Source organism: Emydura macquarii, unplaced genomic scaffold (assembly GCF_026122565.2).
Source record: "Emydura macquarii macquarii isolate MOO-44397 ecotype Brisbane River unplaced genomic scaffold, CSIRO-AGI_Emac_v2 contig_2362, whole genome shotgun sequence".
NCBI lineage: Eukaryota > Metazoa > Chordata > Testudines > Chelidae > Emydura > Emydura macquarii.
This window is the reverse complement of record NW_027132499.1, coordinates 197,474-216,930: the sequence shown is the minus strand read 5'-3', so window position 1 is coordinate 216,930 and position 19,457 is coordinate 197,474.

The window sequence follows — 19,457 nt, the reverse complement described above, 5'->3', positions numbered from 1 at the left end:
TTAGCAAACCCATGCTAAATTGACTAGAATCTTTTAAATGTAGGCCTGTACTGATTAGAGAATTAAGAATAAATACTAACTATATGTATCTGTTTACCTATATCTTGTAGAAGTTTAACAATGTGATCTAATTAGCTTGCAGATGCTAAACTTCTGTGCCTATCTGTAATGTTTCACTACTATATTCTGATTCAGAGATCAAAAAGGAATATTAACATTTAGATGGACTTTGCGGTGTAGTATTACTGTCTTAATTTCTCTTTGAAATTTGTGACTCCACATTGTAAAACTACCTGTGAACTGCTTCAATGGCTTCATGTGTTGTCTGAAGAAGGACCCATTGAATAGAGATTAAACTGGTGGCTTGCTTTCATCAAAACCCATGTGGTGGAATTACCTGTCAGCACCCAACTTGCTTCAGCTATGAAGGAAGTCAGGCCTGATCCTGTTTTAACTCAGATCTGCTTAAACTTTGACAGGGAAAGTCTTAAGCCTTAATGACTACAATTTCCAGGTTGACTCTGAATTTGAACAAGCTCTTTACATGGACTGCCTATTGGACAATAACCTATGGAACTAATTCTAGAAGGACTTTTACAAATCATCAACTCACCATTTCTGCTATGAAACTGACCTAAGAACATTATTCATATCGGTATGCATAATCTTTTAACCACAGTAACGTTTTCTTAAAATAAATCTTAAATTAATTAATAAGAATTGGCTGAAAGCGTTTATTTGGGTAAGATCTGAAATATTCATTGACCTGGTGAATAATGTGTCTGATCTCTTGGGATTTGTAGAACTTTATATATGGTGAATAAGATTTTAAGTAATCCTCACTATATAGACTTGGCTGTCCAGGTGGGAGGCAAAGCCTGAATTGTTTAAAGCATTGGTTCCCAACCTGTGGCCCACAGGCCAAAAGTGGCCCACAGGGTCTTTCAGAGTGGCCCCGCTGGCTGCAGAAGGGAGCCCCTGCGTAAGTACCCAGGCAGAAGGCACTGTTGGTGCAGGCTCCTTGCTGCAGCGAAGGGGATAGGAGATCAGCAAGCTCTCTGCCTGGGTCTCTGATGGAGCCAGAGGGAGGGGAACACTATATATAGGGCTTCATTGTCCACTCTGCTTCTTTGAGGGCCCATCTGTGACAGAAGGAGGAAGCGCGGTCTCTGTAGCATGTTCTCCAACCCAATGGAAGACCCTCAACTGGGATTCCAATCCATAGATTGGGATTAGGGTGAGGTGAAATGAGGTTGAGACAGCACATCACTGACTCCACACCTCAGACCCACACAGTAAACCAGAGAGAGTTGGTTCTGAGGTAAAGTTTTGCTTGGGGATACCAAGAATGGTGCCTCACAATTTAGGAATATTTTTATTAAATAAACAATCATCCATGGAAAGAAGAAAGGGAAAAAAATAAACAAGGAGATGAATGCAATCTTTGCACTAAAGGATGGTTGTTATTGATTGGCATGACCACAAGCCACTCTTTTTCCTAGTTGACAGACCCCTAGCTCCAATGGCTACCCAGCCAGATAACTCTGACCCACTGAAGTTTGGCAATTACCCTAAGACTACAATTCCCTCCCTCCCTGCCATCAAGAGGGCTAGATTTGCCACAGAGCCAAACCCCAGGAGCCTCTGCCACTGACCTAGAGTGTCCCAGTGATGTGCAGAACCCTCCAAATCTTTGAGAACCCCCCACCACCACCATTCCTGCCCAATAAATAATGGTAACCCCCTCTGCAAAAACTACATTTAGGTGGGAGCTTGACACAATCATTTTCTTTATTTTAAACACAACCCCTAGGCATCATCTGAACTTGGCCCTGTCTACTGCTAAGGGCATCTGGCAGAAAGGCTACACCTTTGTGATTGATATAACTGACAGATTAGAGGATTTTTTTCCCTGTATTTTAATTTTTTCTTTTTATTTTGTGCATCATACAGAACGTCGTGTACAGACAGTCGCTGATTTGTTGATGATGCTCACCCTTCCTAAGTCTCTGAAAGAGGACGATTACCAGGACCAGCAACAGCAACAAAACTGAACCTGAAAGTGAAAGAGTCAGTGAGAAAGCATGGGTCATGGGTGTGCACAGAAAGAAGGTGATTTTGCTCTCAGGCCTGCTCCAAAATTTTTTCTAACCATAAACTGGGCATCAGTAAAATTCTTAGGAAACTTTTTTAAAGAATTTTTTTTTAAAAACTCTGGACACTCTAGCATTAAACACATGCTTGATCAGAAAAATTATTTTTTTTTAGAAAAAAATTACTCAGTTTAAAATATAATCAAGCTTAATGTGCCTCTTTGATGCAAATTGTACAATATAATTTTTCAAAATTAAATTGCCCACACTGGACTTTGGCAAGGACACCTGCGTAACACCTGACTTCACTAGAAAGGGTCTAATCCAATGTTCATTGAAGTCAGTGGGAGTCTTTTCAGTGACTTCAGTGAGAGCTTATTGATTTAGCATAAGAATCTGGTAACAAGTCTAGTTTTGCATTTCTTCAGGTTCTTGGATTTCTGCATCTTTTTGTTAGGGTTTTATGCTGCTGCCCATCACCTTAGTATTTATTTTTATGCATTGATTTTATTTGTTCTCAAACACAGGGTTACAATACCTCTACATCTGGTATATTCATATTGCTCATAAACCATAAAACATGTAGTTCATTTTTGTCTTTCGTAGAAGTATCCCACTGAAAAATATAATATAATTGACTCTCCTTGCGGCCCTGGGTCTGACCCACTAAAATCAATGGGCACTTCAACTTCAGTAAGTACAGGATCAGATCCATATTTACCTATGTTTTATCAAACAATCTACGTGCTTAAATTAGACTAGTGTAGTTGCTGTCCATACATAGGATGTTGTGTTGCTCTCTTTTTACGTTTGTGCTAAAAGCTCTGATGTAAAATTATTCCTAAACATTTAAACATAATGAAATAATTGCAATTTGCATCTAACAAAATCCAGATTGCATACAGCATTTCTTTTTTTAAGATGACTCTTTCCTAACTACCAATCCAAAAACCTAAAGTGACTTAAAAGCTATGCAGAAATGATAACACATGGGGCAAATATATCTTGGAAAAAACTATGTAATCTCACATTCCTCTATATCCATCTTAGATATTTTAACTCTCCAGCTAATGTTCAAGGAATGACTATTTAAACCTCTCAGATGATTCTTTTCTTTGAAATTGATTTCTGTTCTCTTCCCTCTTGATAGTTCTGCAGAGAAATTCTCCCTCTGAAACTGCCTTAAACAAGTACTCTTTCTGTTCTGTTAAATTTTATCTTCTCCTTTCACTGATATAAATGCCTCTGCTTTCTTTAAATCTGCTACAGACAGTTTTACTTGATCATCCCTGAAGGTCAACCCTCTCCTAACCTAGAGAATGCAGAGAGTCAGCTCCTTTGTTTAAATGCTTCTGAAATGGAACATCCTGTTTTGATATTGTTACCTTTTTCTCTGATCTTGCATATAGATGCACCAGTGTGGACTCTTACAGCATGTGGCATCTTACTGCAGTCAATGGTACTCCAAGCGGTGTAAAGATCTTCCATGTCACATCTGTTTGCAGGACTGGGAGGTATAGGAGAAAGAACGCAAGATTTTAACTTCATATTGACTACAGGGGCTGGAGGGCTCATCATCAGCCACCCAAAAGCTGTCATGAAACAGCTGGCTGGTATGTGTCAAAAACTGATTAAATCCCTTCACTGACCTGAACAAGGACTGGTAAATATGGACACCTCAAATGCCACATGGATTCATGCTATGTTACTTACAATTGGTTTCCAGAAAATTCATGGTAGTATGGATTATTCATCCCTTTTGAGGGGTGACTGCATTGACAAAAAGAACAAATTATTTAAATACACAGCTCTGCCATTTGTCATTTTTCTTTTCAAATACATGTGCTACAAAGTATTTTCCATGGAAAAAAAAACCACTCAGAAAGCTTTCTCCTTTCTCCCTCCCACTCCCCAGAGTACACATAATTTCTAGAAGCACTAATTCTGTCAAAGGACAAAAATTAGTTAAGGTAAAACCGGCTGGCTAGCGTGAATCCATCACACCAAGAATATTAGAATGATATGTTATAAACTGCTGAGTTTAATGGGTTGAGTACATTACTCATATATGTAAGTACCATAAATAAACAATCAAACTGGAACAAATCTCCAGTGAGAGTAGCGTCAGACAGATACAGCACAGAACATGGATCTCTTGATAGACTTGAACTTATTTAGCATATCTGACAAGAACAGCGTGACACAAAGCAAAGTCCCAAAGTTATGACTGCTAATCAAATTGTACTGGAAGTACAAAGACCAAGGGTGAAATCATAGATTCATTGACGTCTATGGCAAAACTCCTATTGACTTCAGCGGGGCCAGGATTCTACCCCAAATATGTAGAGCTCTGAACATTTTGCAACAAAACTGAAAACACTCAAGTGCTATGTCTTCTAAGTAATAACAGCAAGCAGTGATACTGGAAATGTCTGTCCCTTTAAAATGTTGCGCTTCTGGGAATTATACAGTAAAGATTGCTTAATCTTCAGTAGCCATGTAAAACACCCCATTACAATGAAATTGGGCATTCCCCAGTAACATCTCTACCAGTGAAGGCCCAGGTAGCAACAGCAGTGGGCCCAGATCCCACCATTAAATGATGAAAGAGTGGAGGTGTGGAAGATTTCAGTGAACTTTTTCAAATCACAAAATGGTTCTGGTTTCCGAGAGGGACAGAGGAAGGTTTAGGTTGTTTTTTGTTTTAATTCATTTAACTTGGTTGAACCACATCCCATAAATGGGAAGTTTCAGTATTAAGTCATAACTAAGGCCCAGTAATGGGGGACACAACACTCTTAGTCACTGAGTTAAAGATGTTTTACATAAAGTTACATGTTGAGAATGGAGGTGCCTGCCACCTGTGTTAAGGAAAACATTCCTATCCTAGTGCTATAATACAAAGGCTACATTGGCATGCCTACTTGGGTACTGGGCTGTGCATATGCTTATATTTGTACCCCATTCCTATGCCAAGTGTTCAAATATGCTGTGCTGGACACAGACATACCCAGGTATACCCACATTCACACTGCCTTGTTCTTGTATGCAAGGTTAGCACTTGTATTTCAGGGGCGGTATCATAGGAGACACTCTAGGAACTGCCTTGCTGTGTGTTGGTGGTACTGTAAATACCGTCACACATTTGTCCGTGGAAGTTCCTGCTCACCCTTCTCTTCTGCCCAACTTGGTGGAAGACATGGAGCAAGTGACTGACAATGTGGTTCTGCTCCTGCTCCTTCTTGGGGGACAAATGTGTGTGTATTTCAGTACTCAGCTGGTGAGGATCTTGGGTGAATGGGCTTGGACCTTTCTCACAAGCCAAAGAAGGATGACCAGGACAGCGACTGATTCACTGTTGCCCCATGACACAGACACGCAGGATCCTGCCAGTATTGTGACTATGTACATGGGTGGACCACTGCTTTTTGGGCCAGGAGAACCAGCACAGTGTGATGGGATGACATCATCTTGGAAAGCTGGGATGCAAGCAGTGGTTGCCGAACTTCAGAAAGAGGAAGCAGATGTTCATGGAGTTCTAGAGGAGCTGGCCCCAACCCCACAGTGACATAACCCTCAATTACAGAGACCCATACAGGTGCAGAAGTGAAGGCTACTGCCCTCTGGAAGCTGGCTATGTCAGACTGCTGCTGGTCAGTAGCAAACCACTTTGAGGTGGGAAAGTCCATGGTTGGCTTAGGGTTGTGAAGCTATCAACATTTTCATCAACCCGCTGCTGGTCACCATTACCAAAAAGCCAGAAATTATGGCTGGGTTCCAGAAAATGGAGTTTCAGAACTGTGCAAGGATCATCAATGGCATCCTTATCCCTATACTTTGCCTCCAGAAAGAAGCAAGTGAATACATCAATCAAAAAGGTTACTATTCACTCATCCTGCAAAGCTTAGTGGACTACAAAGACAGGTTCATGAACACTAACGTCGTACACACAGGAAAGGATCGTGATGCCAGGGTGCTGAAGACATCAGAACTGTACTTGAAAGGGGAGAAAGGGACATCATTCCACAGAAATATCATCATTCTGTACAGTGTCTCCATGCCCACAGTTATTCTGGGGGATCCCACGTACGTGCTGCTACCCTGACTAATGAAAACCTACCCCAACCTGAACAACCCAGCAAAATGGGAATTTATCTTCAAATTAAACAGTTGTGGGATGGATTTGAAAATTTTGGCCAAAATAGTTAACTGTGAGTAGATATTTCATCATATATGATTTATATGTTTGGTGAAATTGGCAATATTTGAGAAGAGTATGGTGTGTATGTGTGTGATAGAGTTTTCATTGTATACTACCTGTACTTAATGGGGTTACTCAGATTATATTATTTCAGCATAGTTTGGTAGGAGTGTGCGTGTTTCAATTTCTCTTTATTCCCTTCATAAGAGTTGAAAATCAGTGTAGGTGTGTGATGGGGCAGTTGGGCCCTACATTGGCCATGAGAGGGTAATATGAGCCTCTGGACCCAACTGGCCCCGCCCTGCTACACCTGCAACCAATGTCAGGCATGGAGAGGGGAGTTAAAAGGAGGAGACCAAGGCCAGTTCAGAGCTTCCCAGGAATGAGAGTAGAGCTCTACTGCTGCTTATGTGAGAGAAGCCAGAGACTGAGCTGGCTTACCAGCTGGACAAACCTCCTACTAGAAGGGAGGACCAGATCCTGGGGGATCAGCTGAAATATGGACTGTGTTAAGACAAGCCCTGAGTAGAAGGATGAATCCCACTGAGGGTTCATCTATGACTCTTTTTTAATTTGGGGAGGGGATTGTTCCTGGGTTTTTTTTTTTTGTTTGTTTGTTTGTTTTTTGGATCATAGCACGCTGGAAAGGGTAGGATTGAAGATTCCAGCCAAGGCACCGCAGCCTGGGAACTCACAGACACAATGACCTACCAGCTGGGTGACTGGTGACTTGATGGGCTACAAGGGGGTGGCAGAGAGGCAATCCAGTCACACTGTAAGATAGAAGAACTGCTCTAATATATTTTGGAATCCCCAGAGGACAGTGATGGAAAATTGCAACTCTGAAACCAGAGCCCTGGTGTGGATCATCACAAGTTCTAATCTCTCCTGGTCCTGTCCAGTATTCAGATGCAAGCATTAGAAAAAATGGTAAGAGTTCATGGCCTGAAATGCGAACAATATGCAAATGATACAGAACTTTGTCGTTCTTTCACAAAGTACAGGAGGAAGTGGTTAAGCTAAGGAGCGTCCATGCACATGAGGAATTCATTGAGAGTCTTCATATGGAGATGTCCAAGGCTGAGAAAACTATCCAGCTAGAGAGGACTGCTGTCATGCCATCGGGGGAGGAGGATGTGGCTCTGTCACAGGGAGGACACTGGCTACTGGTTACTTCTGGCAGCAGGCAGTGCTACACCCCTACTCTCAACCCACCCACCCTAGTGATGAAGAACCATTATGCTGCCCTGGCAATGAGTGATGAGGAATCTCTCCCAAACATGGAGGAGGAGAAGCCATGTACCCCCAAGGCTGGGAGGATCAGAGACACCACTCCCAGGAGGAAATGTAGGGTAGTGGTGGTTGGTGACTCCCTTCTGAGGGGGATGAAGGCACCCATCCCAGGAGGTGTGCTGCCTGCCAGGGGTCCAAATCAGAGACGTTACAGAGGGATTTTCAAGGATCATCCAGCCCTCTAACTACCACTCCATGGCACTCATCAATGTGGGCACTAATGATACTGCGAAGTATGATCCTGAGCAGATCAGAAGTGACTACAGAGTCATGGGCAGTTATAGCAGGATAAGAGAGAGACAAGAGTGCTGAATGGTCTGAGCTCAGAATACCTAAAAGATTGCCACAGGTTCTCTGACCTCAGTCATCTCAACAGCTCCACTTCTCAGGAAGAATATGTGTGTTTATTGCAAGAGTGAAGCTTATATGACAGCGCTTTCTTGGGGGCTGGCCTAAGACTCTAGAATGAACTCTTGCAGTTACTGGGAAGTACTTCAGACCTGAACACTTTCCAATCTAAACTTTGATTGGGCCGTCCCAAATGACCACGGTGGCAGTTTTTGCCACTACAAGAAGACACAGAATAAGCCACTCCTAAGAGTGTTTTGGGTTTTATTTATTTATTTACTTTATTGTCATTTTGAAAGATGCTCACATACAATGATGAGGAGTGCAGCATAAGAACCTGACTAGAATACAGAGAAGAAATGGATCTTTTTGGCCTTTGATGGGTGTGGATGAGAGAGTTAATACCAGCACTTTCATTTGTCCCATTTGAGCCATGCACAAACACTCCACAGCAATGTAAATGTGACACTGGGCCAGAAAGGGTTAAGCACAAGCAGACTGAATGACCCAAAATCAACCTTCAAAAAACATATTGTAAGGAAATACAAATGGTAATTAGAGCATTCCTTGTAGATAACTAGCCAAGGCACGTTAGTAGAACCAAGTGTTTGAAATAATAGTGTGTATTGTTAGAAGTTAGGAGTAAACTACCAATTATATTTGTCTGTGTTTCCCTGTTAGAAGTTTCACAACATGATTTTATTAGCTGGTAAATAGTAAACTACTTTTCCTGTCTTTACCATGTTCTATTGACCTTGAGATCAAAAGAGAATATTAACATTTAGATGAAACTTGGGTGTAATAATGTCTTTGTTTTATGTCTCTTTAAAGTGTATAGTAAGCTACCTTTGAATGGATATTTACCATATGCTGATCAATGCAGCTAATTACCAGTGTATGCCTAGGAAATATAGAGGTTACTTCAAAGCCACAAGTAATTACTATTCTTGATGAAGGACTGCCTACTGTGATGTCTGCTGTCAAGTGGCTATCATGGCCTGCTAGAGGATTATAAAGGAAACTTCGGACTTGATCCTGTTTATCTTAGATCTGCTTGGATTTCATCAGGGAAAGTTCAAATCATAAAACTAAAGATCCCAGCTATAAAGTGGTTCACCCTGTTATGTGTCATGGAATAAATCATACAGACTTTGCACATTGACTGTCTATTGGATTATAACCTATGAATTTATTTCTGAAAGAACTTTTGCAACTCAATTTACCATATCTACTATTAAATTGACCTATGGACTTTATTCTCATCTGTATGTGCAATGATCTTTTAACCAATACTCTCTCTCCTTTCTTTTTTAATAAATATTAGTTTAGTTTATAAGAATCGTCTGTGAGCATGTATTTGAGTAAGATCTGAAATATTCATTGTCCTGGTGTGTCCGGTCCTTTGGGATTGGTAGAACATTTTTATATGATGAACAAGATTTTCAGTAATCCTCGTCATATTTGACTTGGCTGTCTGTATGGAAGCCAGAGGGCTGGATGGCTTTAAGGGAACTGTGTTTTGGCTTCTGAATAACCAGTGAGGTAATGAGAAGCTTTTTGTTGCTGGCTTGGTAAATCTAAGTTTTAGAAAAAACCACCAGGTTTGGAGGGATTGCTTGCCCCATTCTTTGCAGTTTTGCCCTAATTAAGCTATCTCAGTGTGGCTCCCCAGAGACTGATGTCACAGTAATGGATGCAGCTTTCTGCCATGCATTAACAGTTAAAGTTGGTATCACCCCTTGCCAGAGAGACAGGAGTCAGAACTCAGGTATTGACAGGTACCTTTCAGATTACTTTAAAAATGCATAATTGGCTCTAATATAGGACTGTCTGAGGCGTGGGAGACAGTAGCTACTTCCTCCTGAGTCTCACAGATATGAAGGCTGGATGATGCCACTGATGATCATTGTCCAAGGCAAGAATCTAACCTGCAGTAATTCCCCTGTCATGTCAAAAAAAAAAAAAGAAAAAAGTCTTGTCCCTTCAAATGACATTAGGTGAGGAGTAGCAGGTCTTCATAGTAAACAACTTGTATTAGAAGTCACTTCTAGGTTCAACTTTCCCTTTGTAACTGAGTATCTCACCTGACAACCATGGAGGCATGTGGCAGCTTCATTTCATAACCAATATTCACCAGCCAAGTCTTTACAAATGATGAAATGTGCTAATGCCAGAAAACATAATCTTTCCTCCAGGTGCCATTTAACATATGCTGGGAAGAAACAATAGTCAAAGCTCCATTTTCCCACCGATCTACTCTTGCTTAACTACTTGCATAAAGAGGGCTGCATATAGTTAAATGTAGACACCTTCTCAGGCATTTATGGTTAATTTAAACCCACTGGCAGGGGGCCAGGGCAAAGCACTCTGTGTTATGCAAGCTCCCTACTGCATGGGGGAACAGGGGCAGAGCAGCTCTCCAGTGGAACTTCCACACTCTCTGCATGCCAGGGAGGAGATGATTCCATGCAGGCTTCAAACAAGCAGCTGCTGGAAGGGAATGTTGGGGCTGGATCACTACACCCACAAAGAGCTCAAAAGGCAGAAGCCAAGTCTTCCACTCCATAGTTTGGAATCAGCAGCCACGAATAGGCTGCATTACAGCCCTGTAGTTTGATCATATGTTTAGGGATGGATTGTGTTACCCCTAAAATCCCTGTTTAGTTCTCTAAAGAATACATGTTTACTTGGTCTGTGTGCAGGGAAGGCTGGATTTCACCCTCAGAGCAAGGATGATTGAGAGTACTTATGCTTCCATTACTCAGATGGGTGAAGCAATAGCTTAGATATTATAGGGCTTTTCAGTTAAACACTAAAGATGTCAATTCACATCATGGCTTATTCTCCACCAAGTTTCCCTTTGCCAGATGAAGACATTGTTAAGTTTGGGCATATCCATAACTTACAGGAGCAAAAATTATTTTCACTGAAAATTCAAATGATATAATAAGAAATCTTCCTACACTGTGACCTTATATACCAAGTTATATCCTGGAGCTGATTTTAATGCTTGAGTTCTGAACCCTGATATAGTGGAAACAATTACAGATATAGGGTGAAATCCTTCCATTTGGATTCAATGGGAGCACCATCAGGGCTTGTTTGTTATGCACATATGTCTGTACATAAAACATGCTGAAAACCTGAACTGTGCATATGTAGTTTATGTAACAGGAAAATCTATTGCATTATATTGTGTTTCCTTGAATACTTGGTAAAACACAAGATTTTCCCAGAACGGTAAATAAAATGAACATATTTTATTAAAAACACACAGTGTGCTAAAGATATGTGATGGATGTGTGCTATACATACATATATTCAGTAAACACAGTGAGAGTTTTTTGATTTCTAATATGCTGGCATACTGAGCATTTCATTTAGTTACCCAGCTTCTGCAGTTTTGTACAACATTGCATTATCTCAATTATCTTAAATTTAACAAGATGCAACAGGACATAATCTAAAGTAACCTATCTGCCCCAACATGTTGAAAATTTGGAAAATATCCACCCTTCTTTTTGTCCAATTTCTGCTTGTGCTTTTATAGCAAATATACAAAATAATTGCATGTGTACTTTCTAAAAGAAAAAAAGAAAAGAAAATACACCTAAGAAGCTAATATGTGGTTTACCAGTCCTGTACCTTCAGAAAATAAAAGCTGTTTTTGCTTTCTACTCCTTCCTCAAGTCATAAGAGGTCAAATGCTGACAAGCATCTCTGAAGGGAGCACAATGAATTTCATACATATCAAAGAGTTGTTAATCAGAGGGCTTGTTTTCACTAGAGAGTTGTATTAATTGTTTTGCACTAGATGTCAACCACACAATTCAATGTCCCCTACATGCCATGCAGACTTGTGTTTAGTGCATCATTAGTTTTGCTCCCACGTCCACACTAGCATTGCACTCAGCTGATTCAGTGGCAATGCCTTTTGAGCATCAATCTCAGAGTTCCCAGCACTTCTCCAAACAGCAGTGAATTCTAGGTAGCGCTGAGTGGGAAACAGTTTTCCTGTCCCATGAGAATGTTTGAGGTTTTGAAAAGTGTTAGCACCCCAAAGCAGGATGAAAAGTAAAAATCTCAGAAAATTTTGCTAACAGTTCAGTTCAGGTCACTTGAAACATTTGGTTTTGACAATTTTATAGTCATAGAGCTTAAGGCCACAAGAGACCACTAGATCCTCCAGTCTGGCCTCATGTATATCACAGTCCACAAACACCACCGAGCACCTGCACATGAAATCCAACATCCAAAATTAGACCAAAGTATTTCAGCCCACAGGAAACTATATTATGTGCCACCATGAAAGAATAGGAGGAATTGAGGAGCACCAGTGACCAAGGCCCCTGCAGTGGCAAAGAAATGATTAAGTGAGATAATCCCAGCTAATCCTGGCAATTAACCCACACGCTGCAGAGGAAGGTGAAAGTCCCCCCAGGTCACTTCCAATATGACTGGGGAAAGATTCCTTCCTGACCCCACATACTGTGAGCAGTTAGATTGTGAGCAAGAACCAGCCAGCCACTCATCTGAGAGAGAAAATGCTCAATGCCACCTCAGAGCCCTGCTCCACCTCATCCTGAAGGGCAAAAAAAATCCTTCCTGACCCCTGAAAGTGGTTGGCTGAAACCCAGAAGCATGCACTTTTAGGAGCTGTAACCAGGTGTGCTGAGTCGGGAGCTAACTCATCACTTTGTTACTCAACTCCCCATCAGGTTATATTAACTGAGCTCTGATTGAAACATAGGCAGTTGGCAAAGGATGACAATTAACTGAGTGGAGATATAGCTAATGGTGTGGAAGTAGCCCCAGCAGCTAGATTTATATAAGGAAACAGAAAGGAAGTGCTAGAGGAGAGCAGGGAACCTGAAGGAAGGCAGAACTGGCTGCTGCTGGACCCTTCCTCAGGAGCAACTGGGAAAGCAGGCTGCTGATTGTAAATATAATAAAGCATGCTGGTAGTTAAGAAGAACTGGAGTGGTTGTGGTCAGTTACTGAGGTTGGAAAGGACTCTCAAGGGACCACCCCATGAATGGAACATAAAACATAAGCTGGAGGTGAGTCCGAAAAGGCTGCTAAACCCTGCCCCCTACCATCACAAGCAACCTCTTCATACAATTACAGTCATACATTTACCAGCTCTCTCTCAAAACTAATTAAGTTGTTTGCCCCCACCACTCCCAGTGGGAGGCTGTACCACAATCTCAGTTCTCTGATGGTTAGAAACCTTCTGTTTTCCAGCCTGAATTTGTTCATGGACAGTTTATAACCATTTGTTCTTGTGCCAACATTGACCTTTAGCTTAAATAACTCTACAATCTCCCTGCTGCTTACCACTTATGTATTTATAGAGAGCAATCATATCCCCTCATCCTTCTTGTTGCTAGACTAAACAAGCCAAGTTCTTCCATTTCCTCTTGTAAGATAGGCCTTCCATTCCCCTGATCATCTGAGCAGCTCTTCTCTGCACCTGTTCCAGTCTGAACGAATCTGTCTTCAAGAGGGGTGACCAGAGTAGTACACATTCTCCCAAATGAGATCATACCAGTGCCTTGTTTAGTGGCCTTAATACTTATCTATCTCTAGCGGAAATGCTTCATCTGATACATCTGAAGATTGCATTTGGCTTTTTTTGCAGCTGCATCACATTGGTGGCTCGTGATCATCCTGTGATCAACCAACACACACATGTGTCTCTCCTCCACTGTAGCTTCCAATTTATGAGACCACAGCTTGCAGCAGAAATTTTTATTAGACCCTAAGTGCATGATCTTGCACTTGGTACTATTCAATTTCGATCACTCCAATCTTCCAGGTCACCCAGATTTGCCTGTATATTATTCCAATCCTTTTGTGTATTGATGATGCCTCCCAACTTTGTATAATCAGCACATGATCAGCACACTGTTACTTTTTTGTTCCAAGGTCTTTAATAAAAATATTAAATAAGATTGGTCCCAAGACCGATCCTGGAAGAACTCCATTAGTAACCTCCCTCCAGTCTAAAAACTCACCTTTCAGCACAACTGGTTCTCTTCTTCCTTTTAGCAAGCTCTTTATCCCTCCTAGGGGGTCTTGTACTGAACCCACCTTCTCTAATTTAACTAATAATTACCCATGTGGTGTTGTGTCAAATGCTTTGCTGAAGTCCAAGTATATTAGATACCTTCAATTCCCTATCTAAAAATATCAGCTATTTTCTCAAAGAAGGAAATTGGGTTAGTCTGGCATGATCTACTTTTGGTAAACCCATGTTGTTTTACATCCCCTTTACCATTTACCTCCATGAATTTAATTATTTTACAATTTGTTCTAAACGCTGCCATACTACTGAGGTCAGACTAACAGGTTGTAATTGCCTTGATATTTTTTTTTCTTTCTTAAATATAGGCATGATATTAGCTATTCACTGGTCATATGGTATTACCCCATCCTTCCTTTAATCTCGTTTTATTCATGTAACTAAAAGAGCCTCTCATTATTTAATTTCCTTTGCAAGAGCTAATTTGTTTAGACTTTTAGCAATTCTCACTTTATTCCTATATTTTCTCGCCTCCAAGATGTAGTTTTCTTTGCTAATCAGTCCTTTGTTTTATTCCCTATAAACTCTCTTCTTACGCCTAATACCTTTTTGAAGTGGTTATTCATCCTGCTGGGTTTTTCCCTGCAAATTTGATCCCTTTGCTTGCAATTCAAGTTGAAAAAAAATGGGATTCAACAGGGCGAGAAATGCAGGATGTAGCACACCTCCCTTTGCAGGTGTGCGGCCTGCCGCCTTTGGAGTGCCATCACCAGATACTCTTGAGACGTGTGGGGGTGTCACCAGTAGCTGGACCCATCCCCAATCTTCCCCAAGGACCCACTCCTACTCGACCTCTTTCCCCTGAGGCCCTGCCCTTGCTCTGCCCCTTCCCTCGAGGGCTCCCCACTGCTTGCTCCTCTTTTAGGCACCTAGAAAATTACAGGAGCAACATGGAGATCGACCAGGCCTGAGTTAGGCAGCTAGGCTTCTATGCAATGAATGGGGAGAGGTAGGTGCCCTAGGATGCCATTCACAATCTGCATGCTAGAGGGCTCTCCACCAAAGCTAGCCAGTATGATATGCAGACAAGAAGGGTGTGCTAAGCCCTGCCCCTCTCTTGGAGTTCAGCGCCTAAGTTCAGGCTGTTGGAAAGCACCTATTTCCCTGCTTGTGATTCACAAACTGGGCAAAGATAGGCATTTGGCCCCCTGGGTCATATACAGGGCCTGATCTAGTAGGTGTGCTCAGAAAACACCTACCAGATTGAGCCCCTCTGTCGAGTTCACACAGAACAGCCAGGGCGGGGGGAACCTCCCTTGTATCCTTTAGACTAGTAGTTAGGGTCCTGACCTGGACGTGAGAGACCTTGGTTCACATCCCCACTCTGCCTGATGAGGAGAAGGGAATTGGCCACTTCAGGTGAGTGCTCTAACCACTGGGCTATAGAATATTCTGATGCAGAGGCTCCCTCAATCACTCCTATTGAAGTTGTTCCAATTTAATTATGTATTAATGGGGCCAGTGGAAAGAGTTAGAATGACTATAGCCCAGTGTTTAGGGCACTCACCTGAGAGGTGGTAAATCCCTGTTCAAATAACTTATCAGACAGAGGGGGGACTTAAACGTGGGGTCTGCCACATCCTGAGTGAGTACCCTAACCACCAGGTTATAAGGGAGCTGCTGCACCTGCAGCTGCTCAGGTAGGAGGCCTCTGAGCACACTTACCAGAGCAAGCCCCCCCCCACATGACTTAGGCAGTAAACACCTATGTTACCCCCGGTTCGTGGATTGCTCTGGGGCTTCAGTGGGAGACAGGCACCTGGGTGAAGCCACAGTGCACATGCTCAGAGGCACAAACATAAGCGCCTCGGGAACTTTTACTGCACAAATTTAGGCACTGAGTGAAGTTAGGTGGCAGCCAAGTGAGAGTGTTGTGGATCACAGTGATGCCTAAAAATGGGACTTAGGCATCTTTGTGGATCCCATCCTTGGAGTACACAAGAACAAGCCAGACAGTGATGCAAAGGCATACGAATGTGGCCAAAGCCCTATCCAGAGCCTAGCTTTTGCTCTACACTGCCAAATTTTACCCTGAACTCCCTGATCATGCTGTCTAAATAGGCATCAAGTGTAGAAAATTCTGGATTTGTGTTTCCATAATTCCAGGTATATCATGATCTATCTGAATTCAACTAATCCTTACAAGTTTGCAGTAAGTGAAGTGTGTGTAGTAGAGTTGGACGGGCTGTTTGTTGTCAAAATGGATGTGGTTTAGGTCATGAACTGTTAACATGCACATCCACATTAAATATATTAGAGTTTGGAAGTGAAAATTGTTCTGCTGAAATGTTGTTTATGACATACAAGATAGTAATAGTCTTTAAACACTGTGGATTTAAACTGTTGTTTTAATAGTTTTATCCCCTTTTGCTTACTGACAATCTAGTCCAATGACTTGTGCCAGGACTACAGCATATTTTTGAGAAAGAAATCCAATCCTAGGCTAAAAAACCCAAGTTATAGAGAATTTACCACATCCCTTAGTAATCTGTTCCAATGGCTAATTAACTTCACTGTCGAAATTCTATATTTAATTTCCAGTTTGAATTTTGCTGACTTCAACTTCCAGCCACTGGATCTTGTAATACAATCTATTTTGTGTTTAATGGTTTCCAAAGTAAATGGGACATTCGGCTGGCTTTAAATGGATATAAAAGATTAAATTAAACTTAACTTTTCTGCATACCACTGGGATATTTAGATAGCTTCTCTCATTTGTAGGACAACTGTTGGGACTTGATGCGAGTATCTTAAAGCCTCTGTGATAATGGACAAGAAAAGCTAATAGTGCAAATAGTGATTTTGTACTTGCACTAGTGCCATCAGAAGCAGGGGAAAGTGTTAGAGGATTGTTATTTGGGTACAAGCAATAGAAACTAAGATACCATTTCATTTTAAATGGATTCCTCTAATGAATAATATCATCATTCCCAGTGCTATTTTAAGGATCAATAGCATAACCACTTGTAGGATGGTGCAAGTAAATGTAAAATTAAATGGCTAGACACTGTTGCCTTTGAGAGGACCAACATGTAACTTTCATTTTCAAAAGCTTTCAGGTTCACACAAAACCCTCAACAAATGATTAACCCCCCACTCCACCCTCCCTCCCCCCCAAAAAAATCCTGTATTAACTGTAAAAGTCACTTATTTAAAACATTAAATGCTGTCCAGTCAAAAATCAACTCACTTTGTACTTGGGGACTGTAAAATAAAATTTGGGGATGAAATTTGGCTCTCTTCAAAGGGCCAGATCTGTTGTCTGTGGATTTATGAAATCACAGTTCATTAGATTCAGATTTTTCTTACATATTGACATTAACTTCAAACATTAGAATTCTTGGGGAGAAAGTCTGGTGATAAATTAGCAAATTCCTATGGGGATTAGATACTGTAAATTGGTTCTTCTAGTGCTTTTGAAAAAGGATGATCAGGCACAGCATTTTTTTCTGGTGCAACAGCAGTGGATATACTTTTTGAGCTTCATTTTTCAAAAGAGCTCAGCTCCTCTTTAGATACTAAAGTAAGGGGCAAGATTTTCAAAAGAGCTGAACAATTGATAATGTGGCCCTGAACTCTTTTTGAAATTTTGCTCATTAGTCTGTTTGGAAAATACAGTTTTGGGCGGTGTATCAAAAATTAGCTAGATCCAGATGCTGGAAACAAGGTTTTGCTATGCTGATGAACAAGAATGAGTTGGGTTTGTTTATAAGGTAGAATTCAAAGCCAAGCATTGGCTCATCCACTAGGTGTCAGGTGTCAAAGATGATTCTTTGTGGCAGTCGTCTTGCACCAGGTTGAGTTGAAATCTGGATTTTTATGATGTAATATCAGTGAATATACTTCTATTTAGACATTAGAATTTTAGGATTTGGCACCAAAAACTGACTTGATTCAAATATATCAAGATGCTGGAGTTGCTGTGCAGTTGGGCCATAGATACATAATGGTCTGGGGTTTTAGCTGGACTGGCACCTGCTGCATATTGACCATTTAAAAATGGGAGGATATGACAGGATCCAAATGCCTAAAATGGGTTTTTGTGATGCCGTTCCAGCTGGAAGTCAGGGTCTGGATTTTTCTGGTGAAATAATAGTAACTCCAGTTGTCTATTTCTGTGGTAGAATTGAGAGATTCAAGGCCAAACACTGGCTGGATGTATGGTAGATGGAGCCTAGTGCCAGATCAGATTTTTTTTTTTTTTTTTTTTCTGAGCTGTTCCCCTGAAGGAATCCGTTTCTACAATTTTCTGGCGATGTTGTCTATTTTTGTGGTTCTCTGTCTAGTAGAATTCAAGGGTTCAAATCCCAAGATTGGTAGCAAAAGACAGGTTTCTACCTGTTCTTGTGCCAGGCTGAGCTGGCCTCTGTTTTGTTGGTTTCTTTGTTTTTGGTTTGCGTTTTTTTCTTTTTCTGGTCTGTTGACAGGGGCTCCACTTGTCTATTTATATGGCAGAATTCAGGGATTCAGCCAAATATTGATTAGGTCGAGTACGATCTGACAGTTTGGTTGCTGAAGGATGAACTGGACACAGGATTTTCGTTTATTTTTTAATGTGAGTGCGGGTGTGTAATGGCGAGGGCTCCATTGTTTGCCTATTTTGAGGGTACGATTTGGTTGTCTGGGATCAAAAATTGGCTGGATCCAGCAATCTCCGGGTGCTAGATATGGCGTTCCCCATCATTACAGTACAGCAGCAAATTGGATTTTTTGGTGTGACGTCCCAGTCTACCCTGGCTGAGTATACACAGTATAACTCAAGGATTCAGAGCCAAAACCTGTCTGGAAGCCAGGCGCCAGATAGAGTTTTTCACAGCGCTCTCCCTCACACCGTGAGCTGCGGGCCTGCTGTTTCTGTTGGCCTGCCAGCGGCTCCCCAGCAAGATCCAGCTTTCAGAGGACATCAGCTACACCTCCGTTAAGCTCGCTCTCCCGCATCCTCCCCTTAGCTCGCTCCCAGCCCCTAACACGCCGCCCAGGGAGGAGCAGGAGAACTCCCGAGCGCGGCGCGCGTCCTTTCCTGCTCGTCCCGCGTCGGAGCGACTGCCCGTGGCTGCCGCACGGGGGAGGCTGAGCCAGCTGCCGAAGGGAACACCCACCCGGGCAGGGGCGAAGCAGAAGTGGTTAATGTCTTGCAAGTGCCTGGTGCCGGGAAACGCCGCAAAGCCGCCTGCCGCGACCGAATGACTTGCACCGTTTGCTTTGCAACCAGAGCTCTCGGGATCGGTTGTGTCTAGACAGGAGGGGGGCCGGGGGACCGACGAAAGGCCGGGGGATTTCGGGGGGCTGCTTGGTTGTTGGAGCCATGGCTCCCCCGCCGGGATCGCGCGGCGGGCGAAGGCACGAGGGATGATAGCCCAGTGCCGAGCCGGGTCTCTTTGGGCTGGGATGAACTTTCCGAGCCCCGGCTGCCACCGAAGGAGCAGACGCGAAGCCG